Raw genomic sequence first — 20,276 nt, 5'->3', positions numbered from 1 at the left:
CAGGGCCAAGCTTTCTGGGAGGCTTCTGATCTCTGGGATGTTCTGCTTCTGAGTATCCCAGTCAGTGCAGCTCCTGCCTGGCGGTCTGCCCTGGGTCATTCGCCACCCCTTCCTCCACGCCCACATTGAAACTCCAAACAACCTTCCAAATGTAGAGAACTTGATGGGGGTGGTGGTGGAGGAGGTTTGTTATAACAATGTGCGAAACTTCTCGGGTGTGTGTGTGTGTGAGCGCTCTAAGCGATACAGCTATTGATACATATTAACCAGTGCAGATACAGTAAAACCTTGAGTTGCCAGTAACTTGTTCTGGGAGTGTTCTGCAAGCGAGCCAACGTTTCTAATACATTTTAACTTGATAAACAAGGGATGTCTTGCCATATGAGTAGTACAGAGGTCACATGATCACAACTGAGGCAAGGGTTCTTGAAATTCGCTTTGATACGCGAGTGCTTTGGCTGACAAGCATGTTTCCGGGAGGAACTCTCCCTGCGTCAAGGTTTTACATGTATCTCCCTGTTCTTTTTAAAATTTTTTTAATGTTTATTTTTGTGAGAGAGAGAGAGAGAGAGAGAGACAGCACGAGTGGCAGAGGGGCAGAGAGAGGGAGACCTGGAATTCGAAGCAGGCCCCAGGCTCCCAGCTGTCAGCACAGAGCCTGATGCGGGGCTCCAACTCACGGACCGCGAGATCATGACCTGAGTCGAAGTCGGACACTCAACCGACTGAGACACCCAGGCTCCCCATATAGCTCCGTGTTTTTAAATGACTAGGTCACCCACCACCAAAGGTTGTAAGATAATTGGCCTTTGCGCTCTTCTCGGCTCCCTGCCCCCCCCCCCCCCCACCTCTGCGCCCTCTAGGATTCCATCCCTTCACCCCTGCCTCCCAGACACTGAATCACCCTCATTAACGTGCTGTGAAATTAATAAAGGGAAACTTGGGCTACAATGGAGTCAGGAGGTCTGGCAGGGGTGGGTGGGGTGTATATACGCACCCTACGGCCTTACCACTTGTCAATTGCAAATCCAACCGGAAGAGAGGACCTTGCAGGGAGATCCTACTGGACTCTCCCCCTGGAGGAAAAAAGGCTTACCTCCTTTCCCGCCGGCAACAGCCCAGCCAATGGGAGGCCACTATACTTCCCACTCCCCAGTTTGCTCCAATGGGCTTGCTCGTAACAGCCTTCCCAACTTCCCCTTTCTTCTATAAGAGACCGTACCTCTCTGTTCTGGCACTTGCCTGTGGTTTTGCTACAGGTAGCTTATCTTGGCTCGCCGTTCTTTGCTATTTCCAAACAAATCCACCTTTTGCTGGTAAAATAACTGGCACTTGTATTTTTTATTAAATAATTTTTTTTTAATGTTTACTTATATTTGAGAGAGAGTGTGAATGAAGAAGGGGCAGAGAGAGGGAGACAGAATCCAAAGCAGGCTCCATCCAGGTCCTGAGCTGGCAGTGCAGAGCCTGACGCAGGGCTCGAACCCACCAACCTGAGTGGAAGTCGGACACTCAGTCTACTGAGCCACCCAGGTACCCCAAGACTGCTGTGCTTTTAAATAACACCTAAGCCCTTAGCAAACTGGCTTTGTTTCTCCACCCTCTGTCACAACATCCTCTGAGCCAACAGAGCCAACCTCCTCTTACACAGCTCAGAGACACCGCTTTGGCTGGTGCAGCTTTAGTTAAACCCTTCATGGGCTCAGTTGAAAATAAACCTATTAGGACCTGCTTGAAGGTTCTAAGGAGTGGGGAGGGGTGGAGAAGGGGACCTGGGAGGTGGGAAAATTCTCTTTGAGATGGATTTCAACCAACTTCTGATGGTAGAATATGTTTTTTTTTTCCTTTCTTTTAGGATTTGTTCTTTTAAAGTTTATTTTCAGAGCGAGCGCAAGTGGGGGAGGGGCAGAGAGAGGGAAAGAAGAATCCCAAGCAGGCTCCGGCTGTCAGCACACAGCCCAACGCGGGGCTCGAACCCATGAACCCGGGAGATCATGACCTGACGCGAAACCAAGAGTCAGCAGCTTAACCACCCAGGCGCCCCTTTAAGATTTCTGTTTTTGAAGCTGAATTTAAAAAGATCACTTCTTAACACCTAGAGTGAAGTCAACCCACTTGTTGAATCTTCGGCTATGCCTGTGTATATACTTAATATTTTCTTTCAATAAACTACGTACCTAAAATAACAGAGCCAGATGAAACAGCTTGAGTTAGGAGTAAACCTAGACATATGTTCTCCATTAAATGACTGGCGGTGAGGGGGCAGGAGAACTCGAAGCTGCTTCGCACAACTCATTACCCTGCAGGCCAGCTGATGTTCAGAGATTTGTCTGGGCGACATCAGTGGTTCCTCTGACGCGTTGTAGAATGGCAATGGCTTGGGGTTCAATGAGTGTGTGTTGAGTCCTGGCTGCCCCCCCCCCCCCCCTGGGGCCAGGGAACGCCAGCGTGGCCTCTGCCTACAAATCCCACGCGTCTGGGTGGGTTTCATGCGGAAAAGTCCAGGATCCTCTCATGTCAGGTAGTAACACCTGTGGATGTTTCAGGATTCCTCCTCATCAGCGCCCTGTACTTTCTTTTCAGTTCCTGAACTTTTCGGCTTTCATGGCGGTAATAGTCACTTCGGACTTGCCCAGCCTTCAGGACACCTTCACTGCGCTTTAGCAGTCCGGCAAGGTATGTAAGGAATGCGGTCCTGCTCCGCTTTCCAGGAGGGGACGGATTTGAGCCAAAGCTGCCGCCGGGCTGTCTGGTGCGCGCCTGCCATCTAGCGGTGGGACGCAGATCCCGACGGAGGGCGGCGTGGAGTGGCTGGGCTAAGGTCGTTTGCTTGGCTCCTGTGGTTCTAAGAGGGTTATCAGAGCGCCCCCAGAAGTCTGACTGCTGAAGTGATCTCGCTTTTGTGTCTTCCTGGAAAGTCTGTAAAAGAGCTTCGTTCGGGCCGATCGGAGCTGCCCCCTTTTCTCTTCCGCTACAATCTGTTGCACGTGGTTCTCCAAGCTGCTCGTTAGAGTCAAGGGGGGGGGGGGTGTTGAAAAGGGCGGTCCATTCCTGAGAATTTTGATTCTGTAGGTCTAGGGAGAAAAATCCTTTGTAACACACTGCCAGGTGAATCAGGCACACAGGCAGGGCTGGAAACCGAGGGGCTCGTGTATTGAATCACAGAGACCATTCAGATCCGTGGTGTTCATCGTACTCGGGTGCCCGTTTCGTCCAGGAACGTCGTCTGTGCTGTTCAAGTCTCTTCTCTGCCTGTGTGGGGACTGGAAAGAAGGCGCGAGCCTGCTCTTAAGGCCATTCAAATCCAGCACTGCCCTCTTAGGTTGCAAGACCCCGCCCAGGAGATGCTAAACTGTGGTGCCTCGGGAAAGTGCCTTAGGATGTCCTCAGAGGTGGGCACGTTTTTTAGGAGTCATCTTCAAGCAGGTTTTGGTCACAGCGCCCTTTGTGACATCTTACCTGAAGTCTCAACAGAGAAAAGAAAAATGTGGTTAAAGTTGGCAAGAGGGCATCTCGAGAATCGTGCAGACTCTTCCTTGAGGATTCTGAGTTGTCTTTGAAACCGGGAATCCAAACCCTTCATTTTACACACGAGGAAACCAGGGCCCAGAGGCCGAGTGACTGGGTCAAGATCCTAGCAACGTGGGCTCCAGGTCTGCAGTGGACTTGATTAGGGCTTTAAAAAGAGAATTCCCTCCTCCTGGGTCTCATCTTGGAGCTTCTCCAGGGGCAGGCGTTGTTGGCAAAAGTTGGGGTGGGTCTCTGCTCTTGGATTGATTCTTTTTGGCAGGAAGAATGATCTAAGTAATACTCACTTGGTTTGCAGAAGGCAGAAGAAAAAGGAGAGAGAATAGAATGACTTTTATTTATTATTTTATTATTACCATTTTTTTTAATTCTTAAAAAAAATTAATGTTTATTCCTTTTTGAGAGAGAGAGAGCGAGCAAGCACAAACAGGGGAGGGGCGGAGAGAGAGAGAGAGGGAGACACAGAATGTGAAGCAGGCTCCAGGCTCTGAGTTGTCAGTACAGAGCCCAACACGGGGCTCGAACTCATGAACCGCGAGATCGTGACCTGAGCCGAAGCCAGACGCTTAACTGACTGAGCCCCCCAGGCACCCCTTGAACACCTTTTAAAAATTAGGTTTAGTTGGTTGGTGTCAACTCAGTTTTGTGGAAGGGGTTCCACCTCTGCTTAATGATTTCCGCGTGGTCTAGCTTCCGCTAAAAGGAGAGACAGCCTCTTGGGGCAAACAACTCTGCAGTCAGCAGACCTAGCTTCACACGTTGGCTCCTTCCCATAACAGCTAGGTGGTCTTGGGCAGCTGTATCCTAGGGGTGAAGTCCCCTGCTTGGCCTAGAGTACTGAATGACAACGTGTGGGCAGAGAGGCAGGACTGTGCATGGCGGTGTAAGGTGCCCCGTGAGTGGTGGCTGTGGTGTTCTTGGTAATTGGGCTGCACAGGTGACACTGAATTCTGGAAAGGCCGTTTCTTCTCTGGAGCTCAGGGCATCTGGGAGAGGTTGGCTGGCTTCAGGGAGAATTCCTAAACTAGAATTCTCTACAGGCACTTCTAGAGCCTTGCCCCCAGGCTCACCTCATCTGTTGACGGAGGAGGGTTTAGCAAAACCCAAATGGGCTATTTTGATGTGGGGATATACCCAAGGGGTTCAGAGCCTTAGCCGCCCCAGGGCTATGAGCCTCCCAGGCTGAGACTCACCCCTTTCTGGGCCTCTCCTCACCCCCGCCGCCTCCCCTGGTGTCAGGCTCTGTGATGAGAGTTGGATTCTGGGACAGAGTAAGGAAAGACACCTGCATAGGTATTATCGAGTCATTTAAAATGGATCTGATGGGCGCCTGGGTGGCTCAGTCAGTTAAGTGACTCTTGGTTTCGGTTCAGGTAGTGAGCTTATGGTTGGTGGGTTTGAGCCCTGTATTGGGCTCTCTGCTCTCGGTTTGGAGCCTGCTTGGGATTCTCTGTCTTTCCGTCTCTCTCTGCTCCTCCCCCACTGTCTCTCTCTCAAAATCAATGAATAAACTTAAAAAAATTGAAAACCCAAAGGACTGAAAACTTAATGGTGTGCTTCTTAAGGCCTGAAAATAATGAGTGTCAGACAGTCGTGGCATCAAAATGAAGGCGTCAGATACGGTGTCCTCGGGTTCTGCATCTGAAGAGTCTGTTGTGCGACAGATCGGGGGTGGGCACAGGGCATCTTCAGTGGGACCGCCTGCGTCGTGCCTGGCACTCGCTTAAGGATGACGTCCCCCTCATCCAGGATGTACCAGGCTGATGAAACACCTCTCTTTTCTTGATTAGGGTTTTTATTTTGTTTTATTTTATTTTGTTTCTTTTATTATTTTATTTTATTTTTTGTTTTGTTTTATTTTGTTTTGCTTTGTTTTGTTTTATTTTGTTTTATTTTGTTTTATTTTGTTTTATTTTATTTTATTTTGTTTTGTTTTATTTTATTTTGTTTTGTTTTGTTTTATTTTGTTTTGTTTTATTTTATTTTATTTTATTTTGTTTTGTTTTGTTTTATTTTGTTTTATTTTATTTTGTTTTGTTTTGTTTTATTTTTTATTTTGTTTTTTGTTTTGTTTTACTTTGTTTTGTTTTATTTTGTTTTGTTTTATTTTAATTGCTTTATTTTATTTTATTTTATTTTGTTTTATGTTATTTTGTTTTGTTTTATGTTATTTTGTTTTGTTTTGTATTATTTTGTTTTGTTTTGTTTTATTTTGTTTTATTTTGTTTTATTTTATTTTGTTTTGTTTTGTTTTATTTTATTTTGTTTTATTTTGTTTTATTTTGTTTTGTTTTATTTTGTTTTGTTTTGTTTTATTTTGTCTTGTTTTGTTTTATTTTATTTTATTTTTTATTTTGTTTTGTTTTATTTTGTTTTGTTTTATTTTATTTTATTTTGTTTTATTTTATTTTGTCTTGTTTTGTTTTATTTTATTTTTTATTTTGTTTTGTTTTATTTTGTTTTGTTTTATTATGTTTTGTTTTATTTTGTTTTGTTTTGTTTTATTTTGTTTTGTTTTATTTTATTTTGTTTTGTTTTATTTTGTTTTGTTTTGTTTTGTTATTTTATTTTGTTTTGTTTTGTTATTTTGTTTTGTTTTATTTTATTTTATCTATTTATTTATAAACTTTTTAAATGTTTATTCATTTTTGAAAGAAAGAGAGAGAGAGTGCAACTGGGGAAGGGGCAGAGAGAGAGAGAGAGAGGGAGACACAGAATCCGAAGCAGGCTCCAGGCTCCGAGCTGTCAGCACAGAGCCCGACGTGGGGCTCGAACCCGTGCACCACGAAATCATGACCTGAGCTAGAGTCGGACACTTAACCGAATAAGCCACCCAGGTGCCCCCCGATTAGGGTTTTTAATCTCTTGTTGTCCCTAGCCCCCTGTAGCAAGTGTGCCTTCTAAGGACCCCCTCTCAGGATAATGTTTTTACATACATGAAATAATACCTCAAAACATCAAAGGAAATAAATTGTAGTAAAACAGTTACCCAAATATAAAAACAAGCATGTATTGTGGGAAGACATGTGCTTCTTTATTAACCCGTCAAATAACATGAGCCAGGGTCAAGTCTAAGAACTACCACAGTTAGGTAGCATTAATGAACCCAAGCGATCCTGTGTGACATTCTGTAACAGTGAGCACGTGTTCTGAAAATAACTGTGACTTCTGCCGGCAAACAGTTTCACTTACAGCTAATATTCCTTTAAAAATTTTTTTTTCTTTAACGTTCATTTATTTTTGAGACAGACAGAGCCAGAGCATGAACGGGGGAGGGTCAGAGAGAGAGGGAGACACAGAATCTGAAATAGGCTCCAGGCTCTGAGCTGTCAGCACAGAGCCCGACGCGGGGCTTGAACTCATGAACCGTGAGATCATGACCTGAGCCGAAGTCGGACGCCCAACCGACTGAGCCACCCAGGCGCCCCCACTTATAGCTAATATTCCTGTGCTTTGTCGCCTGCATTCATAACATAAGGAAATGCTGCCCTGAATCCTCAGACTAAGGTAGACAGAAGTGTTCCCTTTTAAGACGTGTCCTGGTGAGCTGGGCCTGAGCCACGGCGTCGGGCAGGCTGTGCGGGATGGGCGCAGTCAGTGAGGCAACCTCACTCTGGCCTCAACTCCCCCGCTTGCCAGTGAGGTTGGCAAAGTCACAGCACTTGTCCTGCCGGGCTCTCCATCTGCGAAATCAGAGTGTAACCTCTGCCATCCTCAACCTAATGCTTTGCTACATGATGGGAAAGAACGCATGGAACCTGAACGAGAAACAGGAAAAACTGTAATATAAACATCAAGTGTGCTGTTTTTATTTTCAGTGCAAAGTGTAACTAGGCCCAAGTGGTGTTTAAAAATGATCAACTTTGGGGTGCCCCGGGGGCTCAGTCGGTTGAGCGTCCGGCTTTGGCTCAGGTCATGATCTCACAGTTTGTGAGTTCGAGCCCCACGTCGGGCTCTGTGCTGACGGCTCAGAGCTTGGAGCCTGCTTCGGATTCTGGGTCTTCCTCGCTCTCTGCCCCTCCCCTGTTCATGCTCTGTCTCTCTCTCCTTCAAAAAGAAATCAACATTAAAAAAAAAAAAAAAGATCAACTTTGATTCAGTCCGAGTGTCGGTGAGGAAGATAAGAGGTCTGTCCACGGCCAGAAAGAAGATTAGGGCAAATGAAAACAGGAGTCAAAGCCTGTCTCAGCCACTCAGAGACCACGGCTTTGGGGCAGCATCCATGAACCAGCAGGAGCCACGAAGACAGCGTTCCTTTCTCTACCTCTGGTCACAGGGGTCTGTGATCCATTTTGAGTTAATTTTTATTTATGGCGCGAGCTGTAGACAGAAGGTCATTATTTTGCATGTGATCTCCTCTTGTTCCAGCACCAGTGTTGAAAAGACTCCCCTCTTTGAATGGTGTTTGCACCTTTGTAAAAATATCAAGGGCACCTGGGTGGCTCAGTCGGTTGAGCATCCAACTCTTGATTTCAGCTCAGGTCATGATCTCACAGTTCGCGAATTCAACCCCTGTGTTGGGCTCTGTACTGACAGTGCAGAACCTTCTTGGGATTCTCTCTCTCCTTCTCTCTCTGCTCCTCCCCTGCTTGTGTACTCTCTCTCTCTCTCTCTCTCTCTCAAAATAAATAAATAAAAACTTAAAAAAAATTAGTGTTCATATTTGTGGCTCTGTTTCTGGACTCTGTTCCACTGGTCTTTTTGTTTATTTTGGGGTCAATAGCACACTGTCTTGATTACTGAGGCTCTATAATAAGTCTTGAAATCAGGTAGTGTTAACCCTCTAAATTTGTTCTTTTCAAAATAGTTTTGGCTATTATAGGTCATTTGCATTTCTGTATAAATTTTAGAATCACTTTGTCAATTTCTACAAAAAGTTCTGCTGAGCTGTAATTGGGATGTTGTCGAATCCACAGATTATCTGGGGACAACTGACATCTCACAACGTTGTGTCTTTTGACCTCTGAACAAAGTCTACCTCTCCATTTTTTTTTTTTTTGGTGTTCTTTCACTTCTCTCAGCAATGTTTTATCATTTTCAGTTTACAGATCTTGTACATCTTTTATCAGATTTGTCTTTATGTACTTCATATTTTTGATGCTATTGTAAATAGTATTTTTAAAAAAATTTTTAATGTTCATTTATTTTTGAGAGAGAGACACAGAACATGAGCAGGGGAGGGTCAGAGAGAGAGGGAGACACAGAATCGGAAGCAGGCTCCAGGCTCTGAGCCGCCAGCACAGAGCCTGACGTGGGGTTCAAACTCACGAACCGTGAGATCATGACCTGAGCCAGTTGGTCACTTAACCAACTGAGTCACCCAGGCGCCCTAGTAAATAGTATATATATTTTTAAATTCCAAGTTCTAATGTTGTTGCTAGCTGTACCTTTCACCACTCATCTTTATCTCTGTTCTCTCCCTCCAGATATGCAGTTACATGTATGTAGGAACCCTTATTCTCTCCTCTGAGTCTCTTTTTTTAAATTTTTCACATCTTTAGCTTCTCAAGGCTACACTTTCGCTATTTCTCAGGTCTATTTCCAGTTCCCTTATTGTCTCTTCAGCCATGTTTAGCCTGCCGTCTAAAACCCTTCCATCAAGTTTTTAATTTTGTTGACTTCATTTTTAGCTTTCAGAAAAAGTACTTCATCGTGTTACAAAACCTGCTTGTTGCTTTTCTACAGTGTCTTATCCTTATATTTCAATTCCTATTCTTGACTCCTATAAAATGTCTTCATTTTCTCATGTGCTCCCCTATGCGTTAAGCAGGACCTTTAGTATTATTATTTTTTATTTTTAAGAAAGATTTTATTTTTAAGTAATCTCTGCACCCAGTGTGGGGCTCGAACTCGTGACCCCGAGACCAAGAGTCGCACTCTCTACTGACTGAGCCAGCCAGGTGCCCCTAAGCAGGATTTGTAAATGTCTCATCTGGAATTTCTGGTAAAAATCATGGTAAAAATATTTCCATCATGGTAAACAATAAATATAAAAGCATGCCACTGGTTTTCTCAAATTTTTTGCTTCAGGAAACTTTTGCTTTGCTGCGGAGTGTTGTTACTCCAAATCAAACTGTAGGCTCTTTAAGGTCAGGGATTGTGAAGGATGCTTTTCCTGTATTTTAATGGGCTATAACACACACTTGTCCATGTAATCAATGCCTAACAGTTGGTTGATTTCCTTATTTAATTTTTTTTTTTGGAGCCAGGCCCTGTGCTAGCATGAGATACACGTATGTTTTTAGACTGTCGTGGAAATCTGTGTGTGAATCATTCCTGACCAAGAAGAAGGGTAGATCGTTGTCTAGGTGTGGCCCTGCGCTGTTGGCCGATTGGCTGATTGGCTGATTGGCTGGGGAAACAGCTCTGTCTGGTTTCTTAGAACTGGTCACTAGATGGCAGCAGTGAGCCACAGCACAGTCGAGTCCTGCTTTAACCTTCAGGACAGCTGGAGGACAGTCGGTTCAAACATATTGACCATTCATTCTGTGCCAGGTACTGTGCCAAGCCCTCCCTGACATCTGGGACCTCATACGTGGCCGGTGGCCCCTCATGTATAGACACAGCACTTATGTGAAGGAGAATGGAGCAGCCACAGAGGGGGATGATTCCAGTTCCTGGATCTAGGGGGTCTCAAGAAGAAGGAACCATTGGCCCCTTCCCAGCAGAACTCAGATTGGTCAGTGAGAAGAAAACCTACAATCCCTGTGTCACCCGCTCTGGCCCATCCAACGCCCTCTGTGGTTGTTTCATGTGAACACGTCTTAGTATTCCCGTTAGCTTTTCCTACTAGAGGTCTCCTAGGCCTGGCTCTGTAAGTGGCTGCTTGTGCAACCCTGGAGTGAACCCTGGAGTGACTACTTCTTCAGCCCAGTTGCTTTATTTTTGGGTGACAGTGTTGGTCCCGACAGCTTCACAGGGTTGTCTCATATTTAAGTGAAGTGATAAAGGTTAATGCTTTGAAAATTCATTAGTGGGGGCACTAAAATAATTGTTCATATAAATCTCCCTAAAGTTTCTCGAGGGCAGGCTGGGTCCATCGTGGGCATTTATTGAGTTGGTTGGAATGACTCTTCCAGAAGAGGAGACTCATAACCAGTTGATGTATGTCGGGCTGGTTCTGACCAACCTCAGAGCCGAGAGGGGAGGTGTGCAGTTGATGTGCTAGGATTAGCGTCAGGCACTGATGTTCGACGGGCGGGTCTAGGCTGGCACTAGACAGGGGGTGTGGCTCCCGCAGCAGGTGCTCCTGTCTCAGGCCCCAGGGAGGGGGCCCCAGGCAGGGCCCCTGAGGAAGAGGACACGGGGTGGAGCCGGGCTGGATGGGTACAGTGTGATGCTGCCCTAAGCCCTGAAACAGGCTGCCAACAAGAAAGCCACAGTCATTTTTCAGGACCAGTGTGACAAGAGCCAACTGGCTAGTGGGGACTTTCCCATCCCTGCTCACTCTTGAGGGAGGGAGACTCCTCCAGCTGGTGGGGCCCCTGGGAGGAAGGGAGAGGAGGACAGCCTGGAGAGAGGTCACCATGCTTAACTTCCTGCCCCACCAGGGAACACCTGGGAGCCTGCTGGTCCTTCTGCCACCGGAGTGGATCTTAAAAACAATCTGTCAATTCGATCACAACGAATGTTTTTAAAACTTCAGCTTAAAGTGAGATTTCCATGCAGACATTTTGGCGTGAGTGTGTGCATGCGCGTGTGTGTGAGTGTGCGTGGGGACTGCCAGGGTGGGAGTGAGCACCGCAGGAAAGGCTGGTTTACAAGAGCATCTCCTCTGAGATGGTTCTAATCAGTTTTATGTTAGAGATTTATTTACTCTTGCAAGGATCACTGAGTCAGCAACAACATCCTCCAGTTTACTAATCGATATTCTAGAGCATGGCTTCTGGACGTACTTGGATCTGGAGACTTTTCTCTTGGCTGCATTTTGTGCGTGTGAGCACAGGGAGAAGGGGTTAATACACGCTTGCCTCTGTGTGCTGCTGTAGCACTGAGGAGGACTGGCAGAGGTAGCTTCTGCGTGTGTGAGTGTGTGTATATGTATAGGTGTGAGTAGGTATGAGTGGGTATGTGTGAGTGTGCATGTATGTATATTTGTGAGTGTGTATATATATGTGCAAGTGTGTGTGTGTGTGAATATGCGTGCTGTATGTGTGAGTGTGCATGTGTATATGTGTGAATGTGCATGTTTAAGTGTGTATGTGTGAATATGTATGTGCATGTGTGTGAGTGTACATGCATACATGTGTGATTGTGTGTATGTGTGCATATGTGTGTGAGTGTGCAAGCGAGTGTGTATGTGTATGAGAATGCCTGTGTGAGTCTATGAGGGTGTCTGTGTATAGATGTGTGCATGTGCATGTGTGAGTGTATGAGTGTGCATCTGTATATGTGTGTGTGCACGTGAGTCTATGTGTGCGCGTGTGTGAGTGTAGGTGGGTGTGCATGTGAGCGTGCACATGTGTGAGTGTGCATGTGAGTCCACATGTGAGTGTATGTGTGTATGTATGAGTGTGAGTATGCGTGAATGTGTGTGCATGTGTGTATGTATGAGTATGCATGTGTGTATGTGTGAGTGTGCATGTATGTGTGTATGTGTGCATGTATGTATATGTGTGAGTGTGCATGTGTATATATGTGTGTGTGCATGTGTGTATATGTGTGAGTGTGCATGTGAGTGTGTGCATGTATGTGAGTGTAGGTGGGTGTGCATGTGAGCATGCACGTGTGCGAGTGTGCATGTGAGTCCACGTGTGTGTATGCATGAGTGTATGCGTGAGTGTGCGTGTGCATGTGTGTATATGTGAGTGTGCATGTGAGTCTGTGCGTGTATGTGTATGTGCGCGTGTGTGAGTGTAGGTGGGTGTGCATGTGAGTGTGCACGTGTGTGAGTCCACGTGTGAGTGTATGTGTATATGTATGAGTGTGAGCATGAGTGGGTGTGCATGAGCATGTGTGTAGGTATGAGTGTGCATGTGTGTATATGTGTGAGTGTGCATGTGAGTGTGCGTGTGTGTATGTGCGCGTGTGTGAGTGTAGGTGGGTGTGCATGTGAGCGTGCACGTGTGTGAGTGTGCGTCCACGTGTGAATGTGGGTGTGAGTGTGAGTACGCGTGAGTGTGTGTCGGCCAGAACACACCCGGCAAATTACACCTTCTCCCGTGCGCTCCTCGTTCTCCAAAGCGCCGGGCCTCACAACTCCACCAGGAGGCGGAACTGAACATCCCCCCCATCCTGTCCTCCGTCAACCCTCACAGGCGGCCGGTGCCGTGTGTCCGGCGCCGAAATACGTTAGTTTTCAATGTCCCTTGACTTCCGTGAGGTGGATCGTATTACCTCATTTTATGTAAAAGGCACCGAGGTTTAGGAAACGTTAAGGAAGCTACATCAAGTCAGCAGTGCGTGGGGAAGCCGGAAGTTGACCTGTGCCTTTCCGATGGCGAGACGCAAGCTCTCCCTGGCTCCCTGGCACCCCTCCTGTGTCCCAGCATCTCACAGGCGGAGTCCCGCCTTCCCCCCTCCCCACCTGGGTGTCCTCGCAAGCGCCCTGCTCCCCACCGGCCCTGACCTGCTCACCCGACCGGCAGGTGATCGTTCCCTCTGCCTCCCGGCCTGCGCCCCCGGTCCCCACGCGGCGTCCCCACGTGGGACCGTGGCATTCACACCTGCGTTCGAGTCGGCCCTTCGGGGCCCGCTCCTTGGACCCCAGTAGTCTGCAGGGGAGGGGGTGCTGCTTCCTCCGACTGTTCCCCACACGCGGCCCTTGAGACAGGACTGGCAGGTGAGGGGCGCAGGACCGTGAGGGCTGCTGCCCGAGAAGGTCAGGGGCTGATCTTGTCCCGAGTGCCAGGACGCAGGGGGACTAAGACTTGCCGGGAGGACTGCGCGGTGAGGACTTGGCCGGGATGAGCCTGGGGGCGAAGGAAGCAGCTGGCGGGGTAGGGCTTGTGTTACTTGGGACTCTAGAAGAGCCCAAGCTAGCCATCCAGTCGTGTTCTCCGCGAAGTTCATGCTTTTTTTTTTTAAAGTTAATTTATTTATTTTGAGCGAGTGAGATCCTGAGCGCATGCGCGTGAGAGGGGGAGGGGCAGCGAGAGAGGGAGAGAGAGCATCTTAAGCAGGCTCTGCACTGTCAGCGGCTCGATCTCACAAACCATGAGATCATGACCCGAGCTGAAATCGGGAGCTGGACGCTCAGCTGACTGAACCACCCTGATGCCTCTGTGCTTTTTTTTAAATTTGCTTTGTACCAGAACGCAGATGGGGTGTGTGTGTGTGTGTGTGTGTGTGTGTGTGTGTGTGTGTGGTGAAGGTGGGGGCATGAGTCTTACTATCCAGCTGACGGACTGGAATCTTTGTGTTTTATTTTGCAATGACTATAGAATTTTCTTCACATCTCACAAATTAAAACCCTTAGCTTTGAGAATATGGTTAAATCTATTCAAGGACACCGCTCAGGGCTATTGGTTTACCCTCTCCAAAAGGACGCACTTGTCTTTAAATCACATTTTTCTGAAGATGGGAAGTGGGACACCTCAGGTGCTGACTTGCAGTCTAGCGCGTGTCCATGTCGCCGAGCACAGGAAGGGACTATTCCAGACAGGACACTGGCGGCTCCCGCACTGGTTTCCGGGACTCTCTTTAGAGTGGTCATCTGTCTGCCGCTAGGCACGAGGGAGACAGCAAGGAGCACTGCACAAATCGGGATGTGGTCGGGAAAACAATGCTGGCAATGGTGTGCAGACCTAACCAGACTGGGAAGTCCGTCCACGTATTATTGAGCCCGCTCAAAATCCTGGCCTCAGGTTCCCACAGACCTGCGGGCAAATCTCAACTCCAAAAAGAAATCTATGGGGTCAGAAGTCAGGATAGACCGAAGTGCTTACCTTTGTGGAGGAGGGAAGGGAAAGGTTGGGGAGGAGGGAAGGGAAGGGCTGGAAGAGGGCAGGAGAGGGGCTTCAGAATGGTAAGAGTCCGTTTCCTGAATCGGGTACGTGTATCCTGTTTGTAAGAATGCGCCCGCTGCACGCTTAGGGTCTCTAGTCATTTCTGTTGTACTTCAGTTAAAAAAAATATTAAAAAAATCTATATTTCTCATCTTACTAACTGTGTGGTCTTGGTCAAGTGACTTAACCTCTCTGAGCCTCTTCAGTTAAGCATCTGACTTTTAATTCCGGCTCAGGTCACGGTTGCACGGTTGTGGGTCCGAACCCTGCATCGCGCATCGCTGAGCGGGGAACAAGCTTGGGATTCTCTCTCTCTCTCCCTCCCTCTCCCTGTCTCTCCATCTCCCTGTCTCTGTCTCTCCCTCTCCCTCTCTCTCTCTCCCTCCCTCTCTGTCTCTCCCTCCCTCTCTGCCTCTCTCCCTCTCTCTCTCCCTCCCTCTCCCTGTCTCTCCGTCTCCCTGCCTCTGTCTCTCCCTCTCCCTCTCTCTCCCTCTCCCTCTCTCTCTCCCTCCCTCTCTGCCTCTCTCTCTTTCCCTCTCTCCCTCCCTCTCTGTCTCTCCCTCTCCCTCTCTCTCCCTCTCTCTCTCTTTCCCTGTCTCTCTCCCTCCCTCTCTCTGTCTCTCTGTCTCCCTCTCTCTGTCTCTGTCTCTCTGTCTCCCTCTCTCTCTCCCTCTCTCTCTCTTTTCCTCTCTCTCCCTCTCCCTTTCTCTCTCTTCTTCTCTCTCTCCCCCCTCTCCCCCCTCTTCCTCTCTCTCTCCTTCCCTCTCTCTATCTCCCTCTCTCTCTCTCCCTCCCTCTCCCTGTCTCCCTTTCTCTCTCTCTCCCTCTCTCTCTGTGTGTCTCTCTCTCCGTCTCTCTCTTCTTCTCTCTCTCTCCCCCCGTCCTTCTCTCTCTTTCCCTCTCTCTCTTTCTCCCTCCCCCTCTCTCTCTGTCTCTGTCTCTCTCTCTCTCTCCCTCTCTCTCTCTTTCCCTCTCTCTCTCCCTCTCCCTTTCTTCTTCTCTCTCTCCCCCCTCCTCCTCTCTCTTTCCCTCTCTCTTTCTCCCTCCCCCCCCTCTCTCCCTCCCTCTCTGCCTTTCCCTCTCTCTCCCTCCCTCTCTCTGTCTCTCTGTCTCCCTCCCTCTCTCTCTCCCTCTCTCTCTCTTTCCCTCTCTCTCCCTCTCCCTTTCTCTTCTTCTCTCTCTCCCCCCCTCCTTGTCTCTCTCTCTTTCCCTCTCTCTCTCCCTCCCTCTCTCTCTCTGTCTCCCTCTCTCTCTCTCTCTCTCTCTGTCCCTTCCCCACTCACACTCTCTTTGTCTCTCTCAAAATAAATGAGTAAACATTAAACTCTCTGAGCCTGGGTCCGCTCACCCTGCCTCCAGGCGCTGTGAGGACTCCGTGAGCAAATGTCTCCAAGGTCTTCGCCGGGGGGGCCCCCCTGGCGCGTGGCTCAGCAGATAGTCTTGTCTCTGCTGTGGCTGCTGTCGCGGGGGCCACACCAGACCCCCACGCCCGGGGCTACCCTGCCAGGTTTCTTCACACCCCGTGCCTCCGTTCGCACGTTGTCCTGCCCACCCACGATTGTCCCCACCTACCCACGGTCACCAGACCTCGTTCAGGGTGCACCCCGAACACCTTTTCCTCGTCCCCTTTCCTCAACCCTAGATTCGTCCTCGCTGCTTCTCCTGGGGCCTCGCGACCCGTCTCCCACCACCAGACTGAGAGCACAGCACCCTGTAACGTCCCACTTGGCACCTCCGCGAGCCCCTGGCGAGCAGGTGGTCGGGAACGTGTATGGAAATGGAGCGTCCCATGTGGGAAGGGGACGGAAGGCCTGGCCGCCTGGATGGGAGGGCTCTGACGTGCCTCCCCCCGGAGTTGTGCCTTTGTCCCACCGTCTTGCATGAAAGTGGCGTATGCTGTGTTTTCACGACGGGGAAATGTCCTCTGCAAACTGCGCAGCGGATGTTAGATGGCGCATCTGGCCTGCCGTCTTGACGGGGGCGGCTGAGGAGCCAAGGGCGTTTCGTGGCCGGTGCTGGGCCTCCCGCCGGACACGCTGAGGGGTTCCGGTGTCTCCAACGCAGGGGGTCCCTGGCCAGGGTCGGGGTGGGGGGGCTGCTTCCAGCGCAGGTTCAGGCCTCATGATTGGTCACCCCGCACACTGCACACTTACCCTCCTCTTTCTGTTCTGGGGCTCTGGGCTTCCTTTTTTGTTTCTGGGGATGACCCCACGCCCTCCCACCCCCACCCCGCCCGCCCCCGTCTTCACAGGCAGGTTGTTAGGATCGCAGTCCTATTAACTCCCTTCCAAACAGATCCCGAACCAGCCGCTCCTCACCATGCCCGCTGCTTACCTTCTGGTTCCAGCCACCCTTGTCTGTCAGATGCAACAAGCTAGTGGCTTCGTCACTGGACGGGGCCCCCTGCTTCCAATTCACTGCCATATTCTAAGACTATATATCAAATCAAGCCACTCACTTGTTCCGTAATCCTCCAGTTCTTGACACGCTTATGAAGAAAACCTCAAATCTTGTTGTCGGGTGACCAACAAGGCCGACTGTCCCAAGACTCGCCCCCTGTCTCCAGCTCTAAGACCCCACCTCCTACCACCCTCCTTCTTGCTGGTTCTCAGCCATGATGTCTTACTTCCTAGCGCTAGGTCCCTGCATGGCTCCCTTCTTGGGAACTTTGCGTTGGCCCTTCCCTCTGCCTGGAGTGCTCTTCCCCCGAGAGTCACATTTTCTGACTTCACTTGGGTCTCTGACGGATGGGATGCTGAGGGCAGTCATCCTCGACGACTCAGCCTGTCTTCAGCCCCGCTTTCATTTTTCCAGTGTTTATTGATTTATTTTGAGAGGAGGGGGGGAGGGGAAGAGAGAGAGGAAGAGAGAGAATCCCAAGCTGACAGCGCAGAGCCTGATGTAGGGCTTAATCCCACGAACTGTGATATCCTGACCTGAGCTGAAATCAAGAGTTGGATGCTTAACTGACTGGGCCACCCAGGTGCCCCCTAATTTCATTTTTGAAAGCTGTCTATTTATTTATTTTTAAGAGGGAGGGAGGGAGGGAGGGAGGGAGGGAGAGAGAGAGAGAGAGAGAGAGAGAGAGAGAGAGAGAATCCCAAGCAGGCTCCTCACTGTCAACACAGAGCCCAATGTGGGGCTTGAACTCACGAAATGTGAGATCCTGACCTGAGCTGAATGAAGTTGGATGCTTAACCAACTGAGGCCCCTCGGTTGCCCCATTTTTAAACTGAGATTATCTACATTTAGGTCTGTCTCCATCTGCCTACCTCCTCCTCCTCCTGCTCCTCCTGCTGCTGCTGCTGCTGCTGCTGCTGCTGCTCCTCCTCCTCCTCCTCCTCCTCCTCCTCCTCTTCTTCTTCTTCTTCTTCTTCTTCTTCTTCTTCTTCTTCTTCTTCTTCTTCAAGTTTATTTATTTATTTTGAAAGAGAGAGAGAGCAGGGTAGGGGCAGAGAGTGGGAGAAAGAGAATCCCAAGCAGGCTCTGCACTGTCAGCACAGAGCTTGATGCAGGGCTCCGACTCAAGAACCGCGAGAACATGACCTGAGCCGAAATCAAGAGTTGGACGCTTGACCGACTGAGCCACCCAGGCGCCCCTGCCTACCTTTCCTTCTATGTGGATAATTCTTTTGTGTCTGTTTCTTCACTAGAATGTAAGTTTTGTGAGTAGGGACTTTGTATGGTTTCTAGATAGATTGTCTAGCACATGGACATGTTCAGTACATATTTATTGAACAGGTGAATGAGCGAAAGGAGATAATGCGTGTGGAATCGCCCTGAAAAGTGGAAGCATCACCCCTAGGTTGAGATTGTTGTTCCTTGCCTCTGCCTCCTGTGGCGGTAAAGTCACCTGCTAGTTGAGCCCTGGTTTCTCCCGGGCTAGCAGTAAAAGCCCGGGCTTTGGAACCAATAACTTGGTTCAGATCCCAGCTCTGCGACTTGCTCACTGTGTGGTCTTAGATAAGCTACTGAATCTCTTTCAGCCTTCATCTTCTCTTCAGTAATTAATGCCAATCACGCCTGCCTCAGGGCTGATTGGTGATGCTCAGAGATACAGGCAGTATGTCCCTTGGCCCAGAGTGCCACTCACACATGACTTCTGCCTTCACATCTGCATTCAGGAGGGACATAATTAGGGATATAGTAGGTCCCCCACCTTGGCCATAAATTCAGTCAATATTCTCCAACTCAGCTCTTCCAATAAATTTGATTAAAAAAAAACCTATTTCATCACTTTTTAAACATGTTTATATATTTTGAGAGAGAGAGAGAGAGAGAGAGAGAGAGAGAGAGCGAGCTGGGCAGGGACAGAGAGAAAGGGAGAGAGAGAATCCCAGGCAGGTTCTGCACTGTCAGCACAGAACCTAATGCTCGATATCACAAACCGTGAGATCACAACCTGAGCCGAAATCAAGAGTCAGGTGCTCAACCGACTGAGCCTCCCAAGCGCCCCCAAACCATTTCATCTTTGTCTCTTTTTTTTCAATTAGTTCTGAACCCAGGAGGGGCATTATTTATTTGCCCCCTACATGCATGATCTTATTTGACCTCCGCGGCAACTCTGTGAGACAGGGCAGGTATTAGTTTCCTCTCCCTTTCTCAGCTGAGTAAACTAAGGCTTGGGGACAGCGCGTCCTGAGCAAGACCACACACTTAACAAGTGGCAGAGCTGGGAGTCCCCGCCGAGCCACCTAGCTCAGAGCCCTAGGTCCTTTCCGTTTGGCCACGGGCATGTGTGGGCGAGATGTGGTCCATCCCACGTGTCAGGGGAGGGGATGGCGGAGGATAGGACCGGCAGGTCCGCTCCGGTGCTGCTGGGGGCGTCATCGTCAAAGGCACTGGGTTGCAGACCTAGAAATCCAGTGTGGGGCGGAGGAGGGTGCCGGAGTCAGGGGGAGGGAGCAGAAAGGGCACTAGGGACTTTCAGTCCCAGCTGGGGAAGAGCAGAGGGAGCCCATTAGCTGGAGCCCCAGCTGAGGCTAAGCTGCCTGGCTGAAAAGAGACAGGCAGGGGACCCTGAAGCCAGCCCTTCCCACCGCCAGCAGGAAAGCACTGAGAGCCGGCCTTAGTGGGAAGTCTTGCATAAGGAGAAGAACAGCCCCTGGGGAGTCAAAGACTTTGTGGGGTCTAGGAAAGGCCCCGCTTGCCTCTCACAGACTTATGTGTCCATTTCTCCAGTGCAGCAACGTGAGGATGGGGGTCAAGATGTTACTGTGATCCAGGAGGGCTGACATTTCTAGCCACGGCCAGCCATGAAGCTGGACCCTGCTTCGATCGGCCCCCAGGACTTAGTAGCGGAAGGGTGCTCCAGAGGGCCAGCTGTCCCAGTCGGAGCTGGTTTGGACCCTCTGTTTCGCGCCCTGGATCCAGGCTGTGGTTCCCAGCAGAGAACGCCTGTCTCCCAGCTTCACTGCTTCCTCTGATGGCTTCCGGCTCCACCCCCACGGGATACGGCTGCGGGGAGCAAAAGCGGGCTCAGGGCAGGTGTTGGGGAAGCCTCGCATCTCCAGGCTTCCCCACCCCAGGTTTCCTTGGCAGGCCAGGCTTCTTTCTCGTGGACGACCTGGTCCACTGCACGAGTCCCCCTCCTCCTGTGGGAGGTGACGGGCTTGCGGTTTTAGAGTCGGAAAATGCCAGTGGGCTTTCTGCTGGCTCGAGAAAGTTCCTTAAGGTCTCTCGTTCACAGAGTCTTCCCTTGTAAAAATGTGCCTCAGTAATATTCATCTCTTAGGGTCACTGTGACCCTAGCAGGCCATCACAGCGGTAAATGCATGTTTTCATCCCCCGACCCCATACCTT

At 49.4% G+C, this 20,276-nt stretch overlaps 1 long non-coding RNA gene across 2 annotated transcripts in view; it reads left to right on the top strand.

Annotated features, from left to right (window-relative positions):
* Positions 1 to 1,963: 1,963 nt before the first annotated feature.
* The window catches only part of LOC123382804, an 83,014-nt gene continuing 64,701 nt past the window's right edge, over positions 1,964 to 20,276 (top strand). For both annotated transcript variants that reach the window (XR_006591776.1, XR_006591775.1), the window contains exon 1: positions 1,964 to 2,676. This is a non-coding gene — a long non-coding RNA (uncharacterized LOC123382804). The remainder of the gene's footprint in view (positions 2,677 to 20,276) is intronic.

Source organism: Felis catus, chromosome F1 (assembly GCF_018350175.1).
Source record: "Felis catus isolate Fca126 chromosome F1, F.catus_Fca126_mat1.0, whole genome shotgun sequence".
Classification (NCBI taxonomy): domain Eukaryota; kingdom Metazoa; phylum Chordata; class Mammalia; order Carnivora; family Felidae; genus Felis; species Felis catus.
The sequence above is the reverse complement of the archived record's forward strand: the minus strand, read 5'-3'. Positions and strand labels throughout refer to the sequence as shown.